The sequence below is a fragment of the Oryctolagus cuniculus genome, chromosome 1 (genome assembly GCF_051225735.1).
Source record: "Oryctolagus cuniculus isolate XC-2025 breed Fujian yellow rabbit chromosome 1, ASM5122573v1, whole genome shotgun sequence".
In the NCBI taxonomy this organism is placed as follows: Eukaryota; Metazoa; Chordata; class Mammalia; order Lagomorpha; family Leporidae; genus Oryctolagus; species Oryctolagus cuniculus.
The window spans coordinates 133,301,562-133,322,439 of record NC_142867.1 but is presented as its reverse complement, the minus strand read 5'-3'; the positions used below and the strand labels follow the sequence as shown (position 1 = coordinate 133,322,439).

The following is a 20,878-nucleotide window of genomic DNA, read 5'->3' as shown; positions in this document are numbered from 1 at the left end:
GAAGTTCTCAAAAACAAATTCTTGAACTACAGAAATCCTTAATGGACAAGATAGAAAATCTCTCTCGTGAAAATGAAATATTAAGGAGGAATCAAAATGAAACGAAACAACTAGTACAACAGGAAACTGGGATAGTGACTGAAGTGAAGAATTCAATAGATCAAATGAAAAACACAATAGAGAGCCTTACAAACAGAATGGGAGAAGCAGAAGAGAGAATATCGGACTTAGAAGACAGAGAACAGGAAAGGATACAGTCAGACCAAAGAAAAGAAGAGGAAATTAGGAATCTAAAACATATTGTCGGGAATCTTCAGGATACTATTAAAAAACCCAACATTCGGGTTCTAGGAGTTCCTGAAGGCATGGAGAGGGAGAAAGGATTAGAAGGCCTTTTTAGTGAGATATTAGCAGAAAATTTCCCAGGTTTGGAGAAGGACAGAGAAATCCTAGTACAGGAAGCTCACAGAACCCCTAATAAACACGACCAAAAGAGACCCTCACCACGGCACGTTGTAATTAAACTCTCCACAGTGAAACATAAAGAAAAGATCCTAAAATGTGCAAGAGAGAAACGTCAGATTACTCTCAGAGGATCTCCAATCAGACTCACAGCTGACTTCTCATCAGAAACTCTACAAGCTAGGAGGGAATGGCAAGATATAGCCCAGGTACTAAGAGAGAACAACTGCCAGCCCAGAATATTATATCCTGCAAAGCTATCATTTGTGAATGAAGGTGAAATAAAGACTTTTCATAACAAACAGAAATTGAAAGAATTTGTTGCCACTCGTCCAGCCCTGCAAAAGATGCTTAAAGATGTGTTACACACAGAAACAAAGAAACACGGTCATCAATATGAAAGAAGGTAAAGGAAGGAAACCAAGGAAGGAAAGCTCACAGCAAAAGATCACAGGGAATTCAAAGCATATATTAGAACTTATCTTTGGCAAATGGCAGGGCAAAGTTACCACTTATCATTAGTCACATTGAACATGAATGGCCTGAACTGTCCAGTTAAAAGACACCGTTTGGCTGATTGGGTTAAAAAACAAAACCCATCTATTTGCTGCTTACAAGAAACACATCTTTCCAACAAAGATCCATACAGACTGAAAGTGAAAGGCTGGAAAAAGATATACCATGCCAACAGAAATGAAAAAAGAGCAGGCGTAGCCATCTTAATATTGGACAACATAAACTTTACCACAAAAACCATTAAGAGAGACAAAGAGGGACACTACATAATGATTAAGGGATCAATTCAACAGGAAGATATAACAATTATCAATGTATATGCACCTAACTACAGGGCACCGGTTTATCTAAAAGATTTGTTAACGGACTTAAAGGGAGACTTAGACCCCAATACAATAGTACTGGGGGACTTCAATACTCCACTCTCAGAAATAGACAGATCAATAGGACAGAAGATCAACAAGGATACAGTAGATTTAAACGACACTATAGCCCAAATGGATCTAACAGATATATACAGAACTTTCAATCCTACAGCTAAAGATTATACATTCTTCTCAGCAGTACATGGAACCTTCTCTAGGATTGACCACATACTAGGCCATAAAGCAAGTCTCAGCAAATTCAAAAGAATTAGAATCATACCATGCAGCTTCTCAGACCATAAAGGAATGAAGTTGGAAATGAACAACTCAGGAATCCCTAGAGCATACGCAAACACATGGAGATTGAACAACATGCTCCTGAATGAACAATGGGTCATAGAAGAAATCAAAAGAGAAATCAAAAACTTTCTGGAAGTAAATGAGGATAACAGCACAACATACCAAAACTTATGGGACGCAGCAAAAGCAGTGTTAAGAGGAAAGTTTATATCAATAGGTGCCTACATCAAGAAATTGGAAAGGCACCAAATAGATGAGCTTTCTATTCACCTCAAGGATCTAGAAAACCTACAGCAAACCAGACCCAAATCTAGTAGGAGAAGAGAAATAATTAAAATCAGAGAAGAAATCAACAGGATTGAATCAAGAAAAACATTACAAAAAATCAGCCAAACGAGGAGCTGGTTTTTTGAAAAAATAAACAAAATTGACACCCCATTGGCCCAACTAACTAAAAAAAGAAGAGAAAAGACCCAAATCAATAAAATCAGATATGAAAAAGGAAATGTAACAACAGACACCACAGAAATAAAAAGAATCATCAGAAATTACTACAAGGACTTGTATGCCAGCAAACAGGGAAACCTATCAGAAATGGATACATTCCTGGACACATGCAACCTACCTAAATTGAACCAGGAAGACATCGAAAACCTAAACAGACCCATAACTGAGACAGAAATTGAAACAGTAATAAAGGCCCTCCCAACAAAGAAAAGCCCAGGACCAGATGGATTCACTGCTGAATTCTACCAGACATTTAAAGAAGAACTAACTCCAATTCTTCTCAAACTATTCAGAACAATTGAAGAAGAGGGAATCCTCCCAAATTCTTTCTATGAAGCCAGCATCACCTTAATTCCTAAGCCGGGAAAAGATGCAGCACTGAAAGAGAATTACAGACCAATATCCCTGATGAACATAGATGCAAAAATCCTCAATAAAATTCTCGCCAATAGAATGCAACAACACATCAGAAAGATCATCCACCCAGACCAAGTGGGATTTATCCCTGGTATGCAGGGATGGTTTAATGTGCGCAAGACAATCAATGTGATACACCACATTAACAGATTGCAGAAGAAAAACCATATGATTCTCTCAATAGATGCCGAGAAAGCATTTGATAAAATACAACACCCATTCATGATGAAAACTCTAAGCAAACTGGGTTTGGAAGGAACATTCCTCAATACAATCAAAGCAATCTATGAAAAACCCACAGCCAACATCCTATTGAATGGGGAAAAGTTGGAAGCATTTCCACTGAGATCTGGGACCAGACAGGGATGTCCACTCTCACCACTGCTATTCAATATAGTTCTGGAAGTTCTAGCCAGAGCTATTAGGCAAGAAAAAGAAATTAAAGGGATACAAATTGGGAAGGAAGAACTCAAACTATCCCTCTTTGCAGATGACATGATTCTTTACCTAGGTGACCCAAAGAACTCTACTAAGAGACTATTGGAACTCATAGAAGAGTTTGGCAAAGTAGCAGGGTATAAAATCAATGCACAAAAATCAACAGCCTTTGTATACACAGACAATGCCATGGCTGAGGAAGAACTTCTAAGATCAATCCCATTCACAATAGCTACAAAAACAATCAAATACCTTGGAATAAACTTAACCAAGGACGTTAAAGATCTCTACGATGAAAATTACAAAACCTTAAAGAAAGAAATAGAAGAGGATACCAAGAAATGGAAAAATCTTCCATGCTCATGGATTGGAAGAATCAATATCATCAAAATGTCCATTCTCCCAAAAGCAATTTATAGATTCAATGCAATACCAATCAAGATACCGAAGACCTTCTTCTCAGATCTGGAAAAATTGGTGCTGAAATTTATATGGAGGCACAAGAGACCTCGAATAGCTAAAGCAATCTTGTACAACAAAAACAAAGCCAGAGGCATCACAATACCAGATTTCAGGACATACTACAGGGCAGTTGTAATCAAAACAGCATGGTACTGGTACAGAAAAAGAAGGATAGACCAATGGAACAGAATTGAAATACCAGAAATCAACCCAAACATCTACAGCCAACTTATATTTGATCAAGGATCTAAAACTAATTCCTTGAGCAAGGACAGTCTATTCAATAAATGGTGCTGGGAAAATTGGATTTCCACGTGCAGAATCATGAAGCAAGACCCCTACCTTACACCTTACACAAAAATCCACTCAACATGGATTAAAGACCTAAATCTACGACCTGACACCATCAAGTTACTAGAGAACATTGGAGAAACCCTTCAAGATATTGGCACAGGCAAAGAGTTTCTGGAAAAGACCCGGGAGGCACAGGCAGTCAAAGCCAAAATTAACTATTGGGATTGCATCAAATTGAGAAGTTTCTGTACTGCAAAAGAAACAGTCAGGAGAGTGAGGAGACAACCGTCAGAATGGGAAAAAATATTTGCAAACTATGCAACAGATAAAGGGTTAATAACCAGAATCTACAAAGAGATCAAGAAACTCCACAAAAACAAAACCAACAACCCAATTAAGAGATGGGCCAAGGACCTCAATAGACATTTTTCAAAAGAGGAAATCCAAATGGCCAACAGGCACATGAAAAAATGTTCAAGGTCATTAGCAATCAGAGAAATGCAAATCAAAACCACAATGAGGTTCCACCTCACCCCGGTTAGAATGGCTCACATTCAGAAATCTACCAACAACAGATGCTGGCGAGGATGTGGGGAAAAAGGGACACTAACCCACTGTTGGTGGGAATGCAAACTGGTCAAGCCACTATGGAAATCAGTCTGGAGATTCCTCAGAAACCTGAAGATAACCCTACCGTTCGACCCAGCCATCCCATTCCTTGGAATTTACCCAAAGGAATTTAAATTGGTAAACAAAAAAGCGGTCTGCACCCTAATGTTTATTGCAGCACAATTCACAATAGCAAAGACCTGGAACCAACCTAAATGCCCATCAACGGTAGACTGGATAAAGAAATTATGGGATATGTACTCTTTAGAATACTATACTGCAGTAAGAAACAACGAAATCCAGTCATTTGCAACAAAATGGAGGAATCTGGAACACATCATGCTGAGTGAAATAAGCCAGTCCCAAAGGGACAAATACCATATGTTCTCCCTGATCGGTGACAACTGACTGAACACCAAAAAGGAAACTTGTTGAAGTGAAAGGGACACTATGGGAAACGGTGACTTGATCAGCATAGCCCTGACTGTTAATGAACAACTTAATACATTATCCCTCTTAGTAGTTTTTTTTGTCTGTTCTACTTAATATGACTGATTTAATTCTGTAATTAATACACAGTTATTCTTAAGTGTTGAAATTTAACTGAAATGTGATCCCTGTTAAACATAAGAGTAGGAATAAGAGAGGGAAGAGATATATAATTTGGGACATGCTCAAGCTGACTTGCCCCAAATGGTAGAGTTAGAAACATACCAGGGGACTCCAATTTAATCCCATCAAGGTGGCATGTACCAATGCCATCTCACTAGTCCAAGTGATCAATTTCAGTTCGCAATTGATCATAATGAAAGGACTAAGAGTCAAAGGGAGCACATAAGCAAGTCTAGTACCTGCTAACACTAACCGATAGAATAAATAAAGGGGAGAGTGATCCAACATGGGAAGTGAGATACTCAGCAGACTCATAGAATGGCAGATGTCCTAAACAGCACTCTGGCCTCAGAATCAGCCCTAAAGGCATTCAGATCTGGCTGAAAAGCCCATGAGAGTATTTCAGGCATGGAAAGCCAAGACACTCTGGCAAAAGATCTCTGTGAGTGAGATCTCAGTGGAAAGAACAGGTCTTCAAAGAAGGAGGTACCTTTCTCTGAAGGGAGGAGAGAACCTCCACTTTGGCTATGACCTTGTCTAAACAAGATAAGAGTCGGAGAACTCAAGGGGCTTCCATAGCCTTGGAAACTCATGACTGGAGCATAGGGAGATTACTGATGCCATAGACAGGAGTGTCAATTTGTAAAGTCAACAACAGGAGTCACTGTGCACTTACTCCTCATGTAGGATCTCTGTCCTTAATGTGCTGTGCATTGAGATTTAATGCTATAACGAGTACTCAAATAATATATTTCACTTTGTATTTCTATGGGGGTGCAAACTGTTGAAATCTTTACTTAATGCATACTAAACTGATCCTCTGTAAAAAAAAAAAAAAGAAAAGAAATTATCAACTCCCAACTTGACTCTCACTGGGATTAAACATGACAATAGGTCTGATCTGATTTCATCATCATTAAAAAAAAATCATCTATTATTTTTCACTTTATGTTTCTGTGTGGGAGCAAACTGTTGAAATCCTTACTTAATGTATACTAAGCTGATCTTCTGTATATTAAGATAATCGAAAATGAATCTTGATGTGAATGGAAGGGGAGAGGGAGTGGATAAGGGGAGGATTGTGGGTGGGAGGGACGGTATGGGGGGGAAGCCATAGTAATCCATTATTCGTACTTTGGAAACGTATATTCATTAAATAAAAGTTAAAAAAAAAAAGAAAAAAAAATAAAGTACACTCCTGAAAAAAAAAAAAAACAAAAAAACAAAACAGTCTTAAAACCCAAGTGATACCATTCAAAATTTTCAAATATGCAGGGATAGTTCGTGTCAAGTAACTAAATAATTGTTAAGTGTATATATGTAATAGCTTCTATAAATTCTTTTGGCAAGGGCTGGCACTGTGGCATAGTGGGTGAGGCTGCCACCTGCAGTGCTGGTATTCCATAGGGGCATCAGTTCAAGACCTGGCTGCTCCACTCCCTATCCAGCTCTCTGCTATGGCCTGGGAAAGCACTATAAAATGGTCCAAGTCCTTGGGCCCCTGAACCTGCATAGGAGACCAGGAAGAGGCTCCTGGCTCCTGCCTGCTAGTCGGCACAGCTCCAGCCATGGAGGCCAACTGTGGAGTGAACCAGTGAATGGAAGACCACTCTCTCTGCCTCTCCTTCTCTCTCTGTGTAATTCTGACTTTCAAATAATATAAATAAATCTTTAAAAACTTCTTTTGGCAAATAGATGAAGCTATTTGTTATACATTTCAAATAAATAGCAAACATACTAGAAAATATATTGAATAAAATTTAAGCAACTCATAGCTATACACAGAAATTTCTCACCATAACAACATAGCAACCACTAAATTTCCAAACTTAATTTTCCACAACTTAGAATCTTTAACTCCAGAAGGAGTACTAAATTGACAGAACAGTGGCCTATGTATCAGGATACCTAATTCTAATACAGAATTATCCCTGCTACAACTTACCTATGTGACCTTGAACAATTCACTTTACTTCTCTGGGCCTTGGCATTTAGCATCCTCATGTGATAAAGGAGGCTTGGATAATATCAGTTGTACTCAAGATAGACTTCAACGATCTCTCAGTTTCCAAACAGGCACCTTAAGGGAAAGTAATACTTTAGATCAAAGCTTACATTTTTAAATATAAATATATTTTAAACTGTTTCTACAACTAGTACAAAACAACACATTCAAATGTGTACCATGCCACTTTTCAATATTTGGGAATAATTAATGCATCATTTTAGAGCATTGTCTTGAGGCCAGCGCCGTGGTGTAGCCAGTAAAGCCACTGCATGCAGTGTGGGCATCCCATATGGAGGCCGGTTCAAGTCCCGGCTGCTCCACTTTCCATCCAGCTCTCTGCTAGAGCTTGGGAGAGCAGTAGGAAGTTGGCCCAAGTCCTTGGGCCCCCTGAATCTGCATGGGAGACCCTGAAGAGGTCCTGGCTCCTGGCTTCAGATTGGCATATCTCTGACCTTTTAGGCCATTTTGGGAGTGAACCAGCAGAGGGAAGACCTCTCTCTCTCTCTCTTCCTCTTGTTCACTATCTGTGTAACTCTGCTGGTATCCCATCTGGGCAAAGCGTTCTAGTCCTGGTTGCTCCTCTTTCAGTCCAGCTCTCTGCTATGGCCCGGGAAGGCAGTGGAGGATGGCCCAAGTGCTTGGGCCCTGCACCCGCATGGGAGACCAGGAGAAAGCACCTGACTCCTGGCTTTGGATAGGCACAGCTCCAACTGTGGTGGCCATTTGGGGAGTGAACCAATGGCAGGAAGACCTTTCTGTCTTTCTCACTGTCTATAACTCTACCTGTCAAATAAAATTTATTAGTTTTTCATAAAAACTGCAGTATTGAAAAGGTTCTAAAATCCCTCTAATTCTAAATGTCTGTGACTGCTAACTCATTAGCACATATTGCATTCTTTATATCTGGGTAATCATGATAATTCACTTTTAAATGATTAACAGATCTGCTTTACATATAAATGCATGCTTTACCAAAAATCATACAATAAGCAGGCTACATACTTTACTTCAAGTAAAACTGCCATATCCAGTACTACAATTGTAAATAAGACAGTTTCAATTGTTCAGCATTATCAATTATAAATTCCCATAGCGTAGCAATAGTCATAAGAATAAAGGGGCCGATGCTGTGGCATAGCAAGTAAAGCTGTGGCTTGCAGTGCCGACATCCCACATGGGTGCCAGTTCAAGTCCTGGCTACTCAAATTACTATCCAGCTTTTTAGGCAAGTAAGACTTACTATCCAGCAGTAGAGGATGACCCAGACCCTTGGGCTCCTGCACCTGCATAGGAGACCCAAAAGAAGCTACTGGCTCCTGGCTTTGGATCGGCACAGCTCCAGCCATTGTGGCCAAATCAGGAGTGAACCAGCGGTTGGAAGACTGCTCTCTCTCTCTCTCTCTCCCCTTCTCTGTGTGTGTAACTCTGACTTTCAAGTAAAATAAATAAATCTTTTTTAAAAAAGGACTAAATAAAAGGAAGGTGAAGATTACAAAATTGTTTAACTTTCATTTAAGAAATATAAATTTCCAAAGTACAGCTTTTGGATTGCAGTGGCTTCCCCTCCCCCATAACTTCCCTCCCACCCATAACCCTCCTATTTCCTGCTCCCTCTCCCATCCCAGAATATTACAAAATTGTATGAAGGACATTTGTACAGTATACAAATATACTGATTTCTAATGTAATATTTGAATACTTGAAGCAGGAAGGCTAAGAACTTCTTTGCCAAAATAACATGTTTTGTCCAGTGTAAAACCCATTTGCCATCCCAATACACAAAGGGATTTGGGGCAATAAGGAAAAAAGAAGTCCACACATGCAGAAATGTTAAGCAAAACAAAATAGAGAATGTATTTAGTTTCATGCAAATCACATGAGAATTAATAGTATTCCACCAATTTCCAACAAATATTTTTAACTTTAATGAATGAATGAATTTTCAGTTACATAGCAGAAAACTTCTACCCTCTCCCATAAAACTGAAAGAGAAACTTTTTAAAAGTAAAAACTGATGAAAGAATTCTGCAATACACGTTAATGTTAAGTAGCCCAGCAGAGTTTACTTAGAAATACAAACACACACACAGAAAATAAATACATTAAAATCTTACTGAATAGTTCAGTAATAGTTCAGGATCCAATATAGTGTGCAAAAGATTCTGGATTTCCCAGTCACTTTGTATAGGAAATGATTTGCTTTGCTATGTCGCATGTAACTTTAGATTCCTGAACATCTCCACATTGCTTCTTACCCTGAGTCCCAGCAAATACAGGAACACAGCTGTTGAATCATTCATTTTCTGGATTTGGGAATATCAAAGAATTAATGAGTATAGAAAGTTGTACAGCAGAGACCAAGAATATCCAAGGGAGGTCAGGAAAACCAATTGAACAAGTCAAAATACTAAGAATGTATACTGAATGCTCTGTTTTTAATATGTCTTACTTACCTAAAAAGACATGAGGGCTATTGCTCTCTCTCTTAATACAACTAAGGAGAAGATATCACCAATGCTCGAGAAAAATGAATAGACAGCAGAGCTAACACAAAATCCCAAAAATCCAAAATAGAATAACTGGATATGCACTCCTTACACACATCCTGAAGTGGCAATGAAGTAGAACAAATCTAAAATTAGAAAAAATTCTTTTTTAAAAGATTTATTTATTTATTTGAAAGTCAGAGTTACACAGAGAGAGGCAGAGAAGAGAGAGGGGTCTTCCATCCACTGGTTCACTCCCCAGTTGGCTGCAATGGCCAGAGTTGTGCCGATCCAAAGCCAGGAGCAAGGAGCTTCTTCCAGGTCTCTCACATGGGTGCAGGGGCCCAGGACTTGGGCCACCTTCTACTGCTTTCCCAGGCTATAGCAGAGAGCTGGATCTATATGAGATGCCAGCACTGCAAGTGGTGGTTCTACCCACTACACCACACTGCTGGCCCTGAAAATTCTTGTCAAATTAAGAACATTTAACCTTTGTTTTAGAATGAATTATTAAAATATCTAAACTGGGGGAATACATAATTTCTTTCTTTAGAAATCAGAAGAGAAAAACAACACTTCAAGGCTACTGTGACACCACACAGAAGGAATGGAGAATCATGACCTCAATTAGCCTAGGGACAGAATAAAAGGGAGGGAAATAGGAACAACAGAATTAAGATGAATAAGCTTTGACAGCGGAGAGAATCTGAATGTAAAGAAAAGGCATGCAGTTAACTGAAACAATAGAGATAAGTCCGAGAGGAAAAAACATTGTTAAGACATATTAATGGGACCAGAGCTGTGGCTTAGTAAAGTCAAAAAAAAATTAAAATTTGTTTTTAAATTATATAATTAAAAAAGATAAAAAAGATGTTCAATCTTAAGTCTCTACAGCATAAGATAAACATCAATTTTCCCAGGTTCTATTTGCATTTATTAACAAAGTTTCATGGGTATAATCACTAGAGTGGCTGCAATAAGTCTTTTTATAAAAATTTTTTTTTATTTTGACAGGCAGAGTGGACAGTGAGAGAGAGAGACAGAGAGAAAGGTCTTCCTTTTTCTGTTGCTTTACCCCCCAGTGGCCGCTGCGGCCAGTGTGCTGCGGCCGGCACATTGTGCTGATCCAAAGCCAGGAGCCAGGTGCTTCCTCCTGGTCTCCCATGCAGGTGCAGGGCCCAAGCACTTGGGCCATCCTCCACTGCACTCCTGGGCCATAGCAGAGAGCTGGACTAGAAGAGGAGCAACTGGGACAGAATCTGGTGCTCCCACCAGCACTAAAACTCGGTGTGCCTGAGCCACAGGTGGAGGATTAGCCTATTGAGCCATGGCGACTGCCTCCAATAAGTCTTAACCTGGGATGCAACTAAATTTAACAAGGATACTCAATAGGAATTTTAGAAGAATTCCAAAATATGTATCAGAATAAAAATAAATATTTTACTTGGTACATCTCATTTTAACTATACTATTGTCTAAATTTCCAATTGTCAGATGTACTAAAAAAGTCCCAGAAGCAGCAGAGTTGATCCAACATGATGAGGAATAAAATAAAGTTTTTCAGTTACAACTTGCCTAGAGAACATGAGAATTCGCAGATCCCAGATTAAAATAATCAAGAAGGCCCAATAAAAGAAAACTCAATGTCTTCATACACTAACATTTATTACCTCAGATTTATTTAACAAAAAGGTGATTATTCCAGCTATATCCCATTAGGTAGCCCAATTTTACCTGCTAAATCCAGTAAAAAAAAAAAGCACCTCATGATATATTACTAAAATCATATTCCTATATGCCATCCACCATGTCCACTGTACCTTATACCTAATGTTAAAAGATCTGATGAAAATCAATAGATAAATGATGTGTCTTAACAAAGTGTGGCAAATGTGTTTTATTCAAAGTTTTTCCAAAAACCCCGCAGTCTCAGTTTGCCTTCACCTTGAAAAGACACTTCTGAGGTTTACAAATCAGTCCAGCTTCTTTGGGCCTCCCTCCAATGAAAGGGGCTAAAATCCATCAAAATAAACTCTAAGCACTGTCCTTGTGCTCCCAGTGACTTTTTCACTCTAGGGTCTCACAAACCTTCTGAATTCTTTAGATCACCTGTGATGTCCATTTGTTCTCAAAGATGCAAGTAATTTCCCCTCTTGGAACCTTGTTATTAACTGTGCTGTATGAGAAATGAAGTCTCCTACACACCTTGTGCTTTTGATTCTCCAAATCATGTTGTCTGCTAGGACTTTGGCCATGAATATAGGACAGCAATACCTGAACATGATTACTGAGATCACCTTAATAAAGGATAGATTGGGGCCAGCACTGTGGTGCAGTGGTGTCATCCTTTACCTGCAGTGCTGGTACCCCATATGTGTACCAGTTCTAGTCCCCATTTCTCCTTTTCCCATCCAGCTCTCTGCAATAGCCTGGGAAAGCTGTAGAAGCTGTTCCAAGTGCTTTGCTCCCTGCCAAAATGTGGGAGACCTGGAAGCTCCTAGCTCAGATTGGCCCAGCTCCAGACATTGCAGTCATTAGGGAGTAAATGAGCATATGGAAGACATTTCTCTCTGTCTCTTCCTCTCACTGTCTGTAAGTACACCTGTCAAATAAATAAATAAATTCTATATATATGTACATTTATTTATATTTGCATGTATATAAATATATTCATATATATTCTATCGTTTGAGGTAAGTCAGCTTGAGCATGTCCCGAATTGCACATCTCTTCCCTCTCTTACTCCCACTCTTATATTTAACAGAGATCACTTTTCAGTTAAGTTTCAACACTTGAGAATAACTGTGTATTGATTACAGTATTCAACCAAAAATATTAAGTAGAACAAATAAACAACAGAAATACTGAGAGGGATAACGTGTTAAGTTGTTCATCAACAGTCAGGGCAAGGGCTGATCAAGTCACCGTTTCTCATAGTGTTCATTTCACTTTAACAGGTTTCCTTTTAATATATAATAATTATAAACAGATAATATCCAAGATGGTGGAATAGTGAGGGCATGCACCGATAGTCCGGGAAAATTTAGTTTAATAAAAGCAGAGTTACAGTAGCCTCAGTAAAAGGATCAGGAAAAAAATTGCAGAGGAAACTCTTCCGGAGCTAGTGGCTGTGACTCAGAGGACGTACTGGGACAGAAGGGTCACCCACCGCACGGAAGCCGAACCGTGGGAGCCGCAGAATCTGAGCGCCAGTGCAGGAAGGGGGGTCAATGTGACACAGACACCAGCGGGGAGAGGAGGGATGCCCAGGGCTCCGAGTCCACACATCGGCGATGGAAGCGGAGGTGAGCTCAGTAACTGGAGACATTGGTGGGGAAACGGCAGACAGAATTTTAGAGGGAAGCGGGCTTTGAAGCGGGAAAGTTCAACAGACTGACTACAGGAGAGAAGGAAAAAAAAAAGGTGGGGGTGTACTGGTACAGACAAGTTCCTCTCTCCCCCGACCTTGCAAAGGCAAGCAAGAGACAAAGAGCTGGGATATACATAATAAAAGAGGAGAGTTAAGGCTACAATTCAGTAGCATAGGCAACCCAGTGGAAGCCGCAGGAGAAACGGAGCCTGCACAGACTCTTTGGGTAGAAGCCAGAGATCGGAAGCTAGATACCATCCATTCTGCTCAGCCTTGCAGTATTACTTACATCCTGAATAAAAAATAAAATAAAATAAAATAAATGAATAAATAAATAAATAAATGAAGAGAGATTTACCATGCATAACCTGAGGGTGTCACTTTGCACACCTGTAACCCTGAAGAACCAAGCAGAGCTCTCAGGCCACACCCATCTCAAGCCTCCAAGGCTCCTCCAACAGCAGGTAGTCCACTTAACACGGACACAGTATAAAAAAAAACACCTCACAGTGAGGGAAAAAGAATTAACCATGCCAAGCAATAAACACAGAAATCGAGGGAACAAGACCAACGATGACACTATGACACCTCCAAATAAACAAAACACCCCAAGCCAAGATTCTGAAGATGATGAGATAGAAGAAATGCAAGATACGGATTTCAAAAAATTTATGATAAGAACATTTAGAAGTTTTCAAAAGCAAATCCTTGAACTACAGAAATCCTTATTGGACAGGATTGAAAAATTCTCTTGTGAAAATGAAATTTTAAGGAAGAATCAAAATGAAATGCAGAAACTAGTGGAACAGGAAAGTGTGATAGTGAAGAGAAATCAAAATGAAATGAAGAGCTCAATAGATCAAATGACAAACACATTAGAGAGCCTTAAAAACAGAATGGGGGAAGCAGAAGAGAGAATATCGGACTTAGAAGACAGAGAACAGGAAAGGATACAGTCAAACCAAAGAAAAGAAGAGGAAATTAGAAATCTAAAAAATATTGTTGGGAATCTACAGGATACTATTAAAAACACCAACATTGGAGTTCTAGGAGTTCCTGAAGGCATGGAGAGAGTGAAAGGATTAGAAGGCCTTTTTAGTGAGATACTAGCAGAGAACTTTCCGGGTATGGAGAAGGACAGAGACATCCTAGTACAGGAAGCTCATAGAAACCCCAATAAACATGAACAAAAGAGATCCTCACCACGACACGTGGTAATTAAACTCACCACAGTGAAACATAAAGAAAAGATCCTAAAATGTGCAAGAGAGAAACATCAGATTACTCTCAGAGGATCTCCAATCAGACTCACAGCAGACTTCTCATCAGAAACCCTATAAGCTAGGAGCGAATGGCGAGACATAGCACAGGTGCTAAGAGAGAAAAACTGCCAGCCCAGAATATTATATCCTGCTAAGCTCTCATTTGTGAATGAAGGTGAAATAAAGACCTTTCATAGCAAACAGAAATTGAAAGATTTTGCTGCCACTCGTCTGGCCCTGCAAAAGATACTTAAAGATGTGCTTCACTCAGAAACACAGAAACACAGCCATCAATATGAAAGAAGGTAAAGGAAGAACACCTACCAGTAAAAGAGCATGGGAAGCTCAAAGCATATACTAGAAAATATCTCCGGGAAAATGGCAGGGCAAAGTCACTGCATATCAATAGTCACATTAAACGTTAATGGACTTAACTCTTCAGTTAAAAGACACCGATTGGCTGATTGGCTTAAGGAACAACACCCAACTATTTGTTGCCTACAAGAAACACATCTCTCTAACAAAGAGGCATGCAGACTGAAAGTGAAAGGTTGGAAAAAGATATTCCATGCCAACAGAAACCAAAAAAAGCAGGTGTATCCATATTAATATCAGACAAAATAAACTTTAATACAAAAACTGATGAGAGACAAAGAGGGGCACTATATAATGATTAAGGGTTCAATTCAACAGGAAGATATAACTATTATAAATGTGTATGCACCTAATTACAGGGCACCGGTCTATTTAAAAGATATGTTAAGGGACTTAAAGGGAGATTTAGATTCCAATACAATAGTACTGGGGGACTTCAATACTCCACTCTCAGAAATAGACAGATCATCTGGACAGAAGATCAACTGGGAAACAGCAGATTTAATTGACACTATTGCCCAAATGGATCTAACAGATATCTACAAAACTTTCAATCCTATATCTAAAGCTTTTACATTCTTCTCAGCAGTGCATGGAACCTTCTCTAGGACTGATCACATACTAGGTCATAAAGGAAGTCTCAGCAAATTTAAAACAATTAGAATCATACCATGCAGCTTCTCAGACCACAGCGGAATGAAGCTGGAAATTAGCAACTCAGGAAACCCCAGAAAGTATGCAAACAAATGGAGACTGAGCAATATGCTCCTGAATGAACACTGGGTCATTCAAGAAATCAAAAGAGAAATCAGAAACTTTCTGGAAGTAAGTGAGGATAACAACACAACATATAAAACTTATGTGATATGGTAAAAGCAGTATTGAGAGGCAAGTTTATAGCAATAGGGGCCTATATCAAGAATTTGGAAAGAAACCAAATTAAATGAGTTTTCAGCACATCTCAAGGACCTAGAAAAACTGCAGCAAACCAGACCCAAATCTAGTAGGAGAAGAGAAATAATTAAAATCAGAGAAGAAATTAACAGGACTGAATCCAAAAAAACATTACAAAAAAATCAGCCAAGCAAAGAGCTGTTTTTTTGAAAAAATAAACAAAATTGACACCCCTTTGGCCCAACTAACTAAAAAAAGAAGAGAAAAGACCCAAATCAATAAAATCAGAGGTGAAAAAGGAAACGTAACAACAGACACCACAGAAATAAAAAGACTCATCAGAAATTACTACAAGGACCTGTATGCCAGCAAACAGGAAAATCTATCAGAAATGGATAGATTCCTGGACACATGCAAGCTACCAAAATTGAACCATGAAGACATAGAAAACCTAAATAGACCCATAACTGAGACAGAAATTGAAACAGTAATAAAGGCCCTCCCAACAAAGAAAAGCCCAGGACCAGATGGATTCACTGCTGAATTCTACCAGACATTTAAAGAAGAACTAATCCCATTTCTTCTCAAACAATTCAGAACAATCGAAAAAGAGGGAATCCTCCCAAATTCTTTCTATGAAGCCAGCATCACCTTAATCCCTAAGCCAGAGAAAGATGCAGCACTGAAAGAAAATTATAGACCAATATCCCTGATGAACATAGATGCAAAAATCCTCAATAAAATTCTCGCCAATAGAATACAACAACACATCAGGAAAATCATCCACCCAGACCAAGTGGGATTCAACCCTGGTATGCAGGGATGGTTCAACATTCGCCAATCAATCAATGTGATTCACCACATTAACAGACTGCAGAAGAAAAACCATATGATTATCTCAATTGATGCAGAGAAAGCATTCGATAAAATTCAACACCCTTTCATGATGAAAACTCTAAGCAAATTGGGTATAGAAGAAACATTCCTCAATATAATCAAAGCAATTTATGAAAAAAACCCACGGCCAGCATCCTATTGAATGGGGAAAAGTTGGAATCATTTCCACTGAGATCTGGCACCAGACAGGGATGCCCACTCTCACCACTGCTATTTAACATAGTTCTGGAAGTTTTAGCCAGAGCCATCAGAAAGAAAAAGAAATTAAAGGAATACAAATCAAGAAGGAAGAAGTCAAACTATCCCTCTTTGCAGATGATATGATTCTTAGAGGATCCAAAGAACTCTACTAAGAGACTAAAAACCATCAATTATTTTTCATTTTATGTTTCTGTGTGGGAGCAAACTGTTGAAATATTTTCTTAATGTATGCTAAACTGATCTTCTGTATATAAAGAGAATTGAAAATGAAAAAAAAACAGGTAATATTATATAATTTATTATATGTACTATATATATAATATATATATATATATTATGGAGATTACTTCAATAGCCAGAGTGTGGCCAGGTTGAAGCCAGGACCTTCTCCTCCAATGTGTGTGGCAGCAACCCAGGCACTTGGACCATCTTTCACTGCTTTTTCAATCCATTGGTAAGGAGCTGGATCAGAAATAATTATATATTTGTATATAAATAATAAATTTATATATAATAATTATATCTCATATATTTATAATAATTATATGTAATTCTATATTATATATAGAAATATATAATATAATATGATATATGATAATATATAATATAATATATTATATAAAGAACTATATAATATATTATAATATACATATATATATATATAAATATATATATGATGTACCAAAATGTGGCATTCTCCATTTGGCAGAAGGGACAGGCTCCAATATCTACTGTCTATGTCTGTATGTCAGTATAATGCAGGAGGCAACCCCTCTACCAAATAAGAAAAGCTATTTCAGTTCAGCTGGACATCATTCTGCTGACTGTTGACCTTATTACTGTTAGTCTGGATGCTTTCATTGGTTGCAATCCAGGACCCAATTTTCCCATAGATATAAACATCATCAAACATGAAAATTTGGTAAGAAAAGCTTAAACTGAGAGTTATGATTAATAACTATTTAAAAAAAATTCTCAGAACCCATCTAATCCAAACCTTGGACAATTGGAAGCTGTTGTACTTGGCCCACCCATAAATGAAATGGATTCTAAATCCTTTAATTGCAAGGAGAGTATCATAGACATTAATGCTCCAAACGGATCCAGTTCCCTGCTAACGTGTCTGGAAAAGCGGCACAGGATGACTCAAATATTGGGGCTCCTGCACCCATGTGAGAGACCTGGAAGAAGCCCCTGGCTCCTGATATCAGTCTGGCCTAGCCACAGTCATTGCAGCCATTTGAGGAGTGAACAAACCAGGAGGAAGATCAATCTCTCCCACTCTCTCTTTCTAGTGCTGCCTTTCAAGTTCTTAAATAGATCTTTTAGAAAGTAGATCACTTCAATAAATTTGCCATTGCTCAGTCATGATGACTTTTACTACCTTAAGTTCTTTTTCAAAAGATTTATTTATTGGAAAGGCAGAAAGAGGAGCTGGTGGTTGTGGTGAAGTGGACAAAGCTGCTATCTATTACATTGGCATCCTGTATGTGCACCAGTTCAAGCACCAACTATTCCATTTCTGATCCAGCTCCTTATTAATGGACTGAAAAAGCAGTGAAAGATGGTCCAAGTGCCTGGGATGCTGCCACACACATCGGAGGAAAGCTCCTGGCTTCAACCTGGCCACACTCTGGCTATTGAAGTCATCTCAAAAATGAATTAGGTGGTAGAAGATTTCTGCCTCTCCCTCTCTCTGTAACTCTTTCAAATAAGTAATTAAATATTTTAATATGAAAAAAAAGGCAGAGAGACACAGAGACAAAGCAAGAAGGAAAGAGAAGCAGAGAGATCTCCAATCAGCTAGTTCATTTTCTATATGGCTACAACTGTGCAAGACCAGGTTCTCAAGTCCCCATTTAGGTTACAGTTCTCCAAATTAGATGACAGGAATGAAAGAATTTGAGCTATCATCCATTGCTTCCCAGGGATATTAATGTGAAACTGATTTGGAAGTGGAGTACCCAAAACTCAGATTAGCGCTGCAATATAGGATGTGGGCATCTGTTGTGATGGCTAACAAATTGGAAAACCTAGAGGAAAAATCAACAGATTCCTGGACATACACAATATACCAAAATTGAGTCATGAAGACACATAGAAAAGCTAAACAAATCAAAAACCAAGACAGAGATTGGATGAGTAATAAAGACCCACCCAACAAGGAAAAGTCCAGGATCAGACAGCCTCACTATTGAATTCTACAGGACTTTTAAAGAACTAATTCCAATTCTTCTCAAACTATTCAAAACAATTGAAAGAGAGACAATCCTCTCAAACTCCTTCTATTAATCCTGCATCACCTTAATTCTTAAACTAGAAAAAGATACAGTGGAGAAAGAGAACTATAGAAAAATATCGCTGATGGGGGCCAGTGCTGTGGCACACTGGGTTGATTCTCCACCTGTGGAGCCAGCATCCCATATGGGTGCCAGTTCTGGTCCCGGTTGCTTCTGTTCCAGTCCAGCTTTCTGCTCTGGACTGGGAGGGCAGTGGAGGATGGCCCAAGTGCCTGGGTCCCTGCACCCACTTGGGTGACCAGGGAGATGCTCCTAACTCTGGCTGCTGATTGGACCAGCACCACCTGTTGGGCTATATGGAGAATAAACAAGGAGATAAAATACTTATGTCTCTCTGCCTCTGCCTCTGCCTCTCCCTCTATGTAGCTCCACCGTTCAAATAAATAATTCTTTTGAAAAAGTCAACAAACAATAAAGGCTGCTGGAGAGGTAGAGAAAAAGGTACCCTAACCTGCTGTTGGTGGGAATGAAGCTAGTACAGCCGTTATGGAAGGTAGTATAAAAGTTCCTCAGAAATCTGAAAACAAACATACCATATGATCCTGCCATCTGACTCCTGGGAATTTATCCACATGAAATGAAATAGAATATGCATAGGCATGAGTTATCTGTACCCTCTTGTTTATTACAGCTCAATTCACAATAGCTAACATGGAATCAACCCAGATGTCCATCAGCTGGTGACTGGAAAAAGAATATGAGCTATATATACAGTGTAAAATACTATTCAGCCACAATTGAGAATGAAATCCTATCCTTTGTAACTAAATGGATGAACTGGAAACAATTATGCTTCATGAAAGAAGCCAGTCCCCAAAAGACAAATACCATATGTTTTCTCTGGCTGGTGGTAATTTATATATAGACAACAAAAAGTAGCATAGGAGTTAAATTGACATTTTGAGATTTCAGTATTGTTCATAGCACTTTTCTGTACTCTTTGATAGAGTATACAACATATACTCATTGATATTTCTGCTACTACTTGCTGAATTCTTTATTTTGTAGAGGGTTAAAGCTTGTGATTCTAAAATAAAATCAAAGCATGCAGCTGTAAAAATTAAAAGAAAATAAAACAAGAAGGAGGGAGTTGGAAATATGAGACCAAGGGAAGATAGGGTAGGATGTTATCAGTTTGCTCTTCAATCTGTATATATAAATTACATGAAATTTGTTCACTTAATATGCATTTAAAAATATAAACTTAACACTAGAAGAAAAAGACCTGAGATCAATGTTTTCTGGATCACCACTAATAAAATTTAGTCTTCATTTATGTCTGACCATATTTAATTTCTTATTTATTTATTTTATAAGAAAATTAACATCACCATTCCTAACAAGTCCATCCTGCTTCATCCATATCTATCAGTTCCCACTCTGCTAATAATTTTTCATGAACTTAAATCCATATCATCTTAAAAAGATGCAATGCGGGGCTGGCGCTGTGGCATAGCAGATAAAGTTGCTGCCTGCAGTGCTGGCAAGGCATATGGGTGCCAGTTCAAGTCGTGGCTGCTCCACTTCTGAACCAGCTCTCTGCTATGGCCTGGAAAAGCAGTAGAAGGTGGCCCAAGTCCTTGGGGCCTTGCACACATGTGAGAGACTCGGAAGAAGCTCCTGGCTTCGGATCGACACAGACCAGCCATTGCGGCCAACTGGGAGTAAACCAGCAGATGGAAGACCTCACTGTCTCTGTCTGTCTGTCTGTCTATCTCTCTCTCTCTCTCTACCTCTCCTCTATTTGTGCAACTCTTTCAAATAAATAAATCTTTAAGAAAAAAAAACTGATTCATGTTATTGTTTATGTGTTTTAGAGGCTTTGCAGATGTTGATTACATGTGCCATGAAAACCCATTGAAATGCAAATCCTATAATAGGCAACTCCATGTTCACTAAACTGGTAAAATCCAGTGCATGTGTTGAGAAAAACACACTAGCAATAAATTTCAAAATGCTGTTAAATATTATAAGTGGCTGTCAAAGAGCTAGAAATCTGACAGTGACTCATTATGTCATTTATTTAGTACATAATGCTGAGAAAATCAGAAGTATTTGTTAAAACTTCTGCTAAAATGCACTAGATTTATAATTTTTAAATGC

The 20,878-nt window shown here is 38.6% G+C and overlaps 1 long non-coding RNA gene across 6 annotated transcripts in view; it reads right to left on the bottom strand.

The window, feature by feature from the left end:
• Window positions 1–20,878, bottom strand: part of LOC149128641 (uncharacterized) — a 140,883-nt gene that overhangs the window by 60,039 nt on the left and 59,966 nt on the right. For all 6 annotated transcript variants that reach the window (XR_016222454.1, XR_016222453.1, XR_016222455.1 and 3 more), the window contains one exon: window positions 6,928–7,062. This is a non-coding gene — a long non-coding RNA (uncharacterized LOC149128641). The remainder of the gene's footprint in view (window positions 1–6,927; window positions 7,063–20,878) is intronic.